General features: G+C 33.3%; 1 protein-coding gene across 1 annotated transcript in view; it reads right to left on the reverse strand.

Annotated features, from left to right (window-relative positions):
- The window catches only part of LOC106111616 (CUGBP Elav-like family member 1), a 252,661-nt gene extending 248,997 nt beyond the window's left edge, over positions 1–3,664 (reverse strand). The window contains exons 1-2 of the mRNA XM_013293751.1: positions 3,459–3,664; positions 39–71 (exon numbers count right to left, since the gene is read on the reverse strand). The gene's annotated coding sequence lies outside the window, so the exon portion shown is untranslated. The remainder of the gene's footprint in view (positions 1–38; positions 72–3,458) is intronic.
- Positions 3,665–4,623: the final 959 nt, after the last annotated feature.

Genomic DNA, 4,623 nt, shown 5'->3' on the forward strand with positions numbered 1-4,623 from the left:
GTTTTCTTTACCAAATTCTGTACCAAGTTATTACTTACTTATGTGCGCCAGCTTGACGGTTGATGAAGAACCTGTAATGAAAATACATTTTAGTCATTAATTTAACAGAGTATCCGATTTATTAAATTTTTCCTTTAACTTGTGATGTGACTCTATTACAATCAGTAAAATTTTACGTTCGATAGACTTATTTCTATTCTACAAGCGATGAGGCCAAGGTAATGAAATACCTTAGCGCAATATCTCGCAATTATCGCACGTTAGAGACGAAATATTGATGACAGACGCTACCCGAAATCACAAGACGAGGGCCCTTTCACCCTTACAGACAAAAGAATTGTGCTGATGCGCTGGGGAACTTTTGTTTTTAAAAGGTCTTGTATGAGCGAAGCGGATAAATAAATTGAAATATGTTTCTGTTTTATGCGAAAAAAAAAATGGTTAAATTACTAACTGAACCAGGCCAGTGTTATTTGGAATTTTAAAATCATTGACTGTAAGGGATTTAAATTAAACCAAATAAAAAAGTTTTATTTGTTTTTGTTACTGTATTAATTTTCGAAAATAAATGTTGCATAAAAAGGCGGCTAATGCGTATTTACATATATACAATATTGCCAATAGATTATATATTTCTGGGGCATAATCATGAATATATTATAATAGAAACCATTTCAAAGACTCTATTCCACGGTTTCAGTCGATAAAGTATCGAGACTGGCTGGCGGGAAGCCAAACTTGTGGTCTGAATTTGTGCGAAAGTCCATATCCTTATTAGAAATTCTTTTGTAACATTCTAATGTAGGAAAACTTCATGTTTGTATACTCGTACTTTATTAAATTAAAAATATTTTTATGTCGTTATTCTGAAAACGACATTAGCATACTGAACATAAACAATGTATTTTAAGCAATGCTAAATGCATATAAACAAGCTCTAAATCTTAAGGTAGAAAATAACCGTATTTATAATATGTAAGTCCATTCATAAACTAAGTGAACATTTGCATTAAATTATTATGAAATATATACCCCACCAAAATCGCCCCGCTTAACACAGTAATCACAATATCACGGAGAAAACGCCGACTGCTAGTGTCATCATTTCTGCTTCATCTCTCGTTAGATCACAATTGTGGACGTGAAATTAAAACCGTCACTTTATCCCTATCGAATCCTCTAAAACGGAATATAATTTCTCTCTGCAAATTCGGTAGGATCGCTGCACGAACATTTGACTCGCATCGAAATTATACGCGCATTGGGAATTGACGTGCTAAATTACAGATTCGTAATATCGACTCATTTTCATTTCTGTAACTCTATCGTTTTAAAATAATATTTGATTTAAATTTCAAATTTTCAATAAACTGAATTTGCAGCAAAGATAATTGGTATTCAGTTTGAAATTAGAATTTTTATATTAAAGTTTATTTAAGTTACTTTTATACTAAATATTATAAATGCGAAAGTTTAGATGGATGCGGAAGTTTAGAAGTTTGTAGCCTAAACGGCTGAACGGATTTCGATAAAATTTGATATTGATGTTCTACATCAATCCTATCTATCTTCCAGACTTGACCGTCAGACTATCCTCTAGAATAGTCTGGAAGAACACACAGGCTAGTCACTTTTGATTTCTTTCCACACGGACGGTGTCGCGGGCGACAGCTGGTATAATCATATTTTCGTCAGCTCTGCAGCCTTTACGAATGCTTGGATGATGATCCACGTCATCACTCAACTGGATACAAAAACGTTCCAGAAATACATAAAAACTCTCCCCATATTTGAATTACTCTATCACCAAGATGAGGCTATCAAAGAAACAAAGTTACTACTGCTATAAACAAACTCCCGGCCGAAACACCGTGATTAGAAAACATAAACCAAACAACAGCTGATTGCGTCGCCTTAACCTTTAATCGTTCAGCCCACGCTCGTAACTAAAGTCACAAAACTGCTACGGAGTCAGAGAAAACGTTATACGTGCCTCATGTATACAAAGTCGGAACAACTGACGACGGGCAATTACAAAGATTGTTCTAATTCCGACAGACGTCGTCAAAGTGCGAATTGACAATTGAGAGGTCTACATCAACAAGAAATAGAAGTAGGTCATTTTTTGCCTTACTTTAAGCTACACATCACTTGCATCTCCTCTGTTGATAACAAATGACGATATTGTTTAAGCTTATATCTTAACCTTATGGTAGTTTAAAAAATTAGAATATTTATATTGACAACTAATACGTTCTTCCGTTCACATCGCTGTATTATAAATAAAATAAAATATAAAATACTGGCCAAAAACAAGTAAAAAAAAAAACACAAAAAAATTCACTTCTCGGCCAAAAGGAGAAGGCTTAGCTGATGCGGCCTCCAGCTTGACACCGAAGGCCACGCTGATTTTCAGCGGCATATATCAGTTTTATAAAAAACAAGTTTTGTCATCCTTGTTACAAATAATTAAATATGAATGAATATTCGAGTAGCTTTAAAGCTGGTAATTATACCTAAGCAAAAGCTTTTTCAAGCGTATGCTATCGCGCTGAACGTTAAGCGGATTAAAAGCCCGAATGAAAGTAACTTACAAAATGCAAGAACATATAATCGGTAGGTATAGAGGGGGACATTGGGCTTATGTCGAAAATTCTCTATAGTAAGAGGATTAAAATTGAAAATAGATGTGGAAATTTCCATTGATCGTATTTTATGTCTGATAAATAAACTCCGGGCTGGGATCGGACGCATTTAATTTCGTAGCTCACTAGTTAATACTGGACTGCGAAGCTTGTATTAAATATTAACATACATATTACATCTCTGCTTGCAAAGTCACTAATCTTACTAATATTATAAATGTGAAATATGGATGGATGTTTGTTAGAGTTTGTAGCATAAACTTTGGCATAGATGTAGAGGATATGGAAGAACACATAGGCTACTCAGTATTTTATTTATATCACGAGGACGGAGTCGCAGGCGAAAGGTATTATTGTTATAAAACGACTCCGATTTATGCTAGATTGCTGAAGTTTCCATTTATTTTATCATTACCTAAAGATTCATTGGTGTTAGGTTAAGCTACATTTCAAAGGAATTAAACTCGAGTGACGAATTTCAAGAGGTAATCGAATGGTTAAACGCATCTGGGAAATTGACCATGACTTTAGTATTTAGATCGCAGACAATTTAAATTATGCATTACGTGGCATCTAGAATATTCTTTAACTATAAAGGGTACAACATCTCTTGCTTGAATAAGTCCTGCTGATCAGAAAAGTGTCACAAATTCATAGAACTTGGCATGAAATGAGGGCCTAGCAATAGTTACTATGTGACAACTATAGGATGTAGCCATAGGTCATTTGAAGGTCAAAAGTAAGTTGAAGTTCAACTTATTTCTAATAAAACATTACATACTAGTTTATAAGAAATAATAATTGTAATCTTACCTTGTAAACTCGAATAAAATTTATCAAATTATCTAAACTAATAGAGTCACGGTCACAGCAACGGTGTCGCGGACAATATTTTCCAACACAAAAATTTCGGTCAAATAAAAAATATGTCAAAAGAAAACTACATAAAGATATAAAAACACACAACACAAAAATATAACTAAAATTTTAGTCACATCGCTCGTACAATTTTCTTACAACTGAATGTCACACTTTGACATTACGTCAAGCTTGTGTTATTTGAAAACGAAAATTTATAAAAACAAGGTTTACTTTAACATTAAATAACTTAGAAACTCCTTGAAGTATAAAAATACAAATTTAACTAATTTCTATTTAATATCCTGGTCACATAAATTAGAAACAATGAAATCTAGTTGGTAGAGACATTTCTTTCGCATAGTTTTCGTTAACCAAAATAATTAACCATGGTCTCCTTAAGGTTATCTCTAACAAAACATCAAGAAAAAGTAATTTACGAGATGTAATAAACCAAGTTACACGACGAGCATGCATTTAGCCAGTACGTAGTGTTGGGAAACCAACAAGCAACAAGCTGCTCGAATGCGAGTAATAATACAATTAGTTAGATCATTGTTATGAGTTACCTTTAATCTTTTTCTAGGGGTAAAAGTCACCCATATATGCTACATTCAAATGCTAGCATAGTAATAAAATAAATAAGAAGCCTATGTGTTCTTTCAGACTATTCTCTACAAATATGTCAAATTACATCGAGATCCGTTCAGTTATTTAGGCTAGCGCTAACAAACATCCATCTCTACATCCAAACTTTCGCATTTATAATGTAACTAGTTGTGACCGCGCCTTTCAAGTTACAGAAAAAAATAATCCAACGTTAACGTAGCTTTTAAATGGTCAAAGAATTTTTGAAATTGTCCCAATAGTTTTTGAGTTATTTTAATACGTACAAAAATACAAATCTTTCCTATTGATAATGTTCGTATAAATATAGATAATTAAGTGTAGCGTAACTTAAATATCTATAAAATCAGAACCGGTATATCTGCGTTTGGTATGAGTGCTTCATTACAATGTACGATAAGAAGATTTCATGATAATTATGTGCGGGAAATCATCCATCCATTTGCAAAAGTGACAAACGCTGTTTGGATCGTTGCCAGATCGGATACTTTAC

Source organism: Papilio polytes, unplaced genomic scaffold, assembly GCF_000836215.1.
Source record: "Papilio polytes unplaced genomic scaffold, Ppol_1.0 DF824158.1, whole genome shotgun sequence".
Taxonomy (NCBI): Eukaryota; Metazoa; Arthropoda; class Insecta; order Lepidoptera; family Papilionidae; genus Papilio; species Papilio polytes.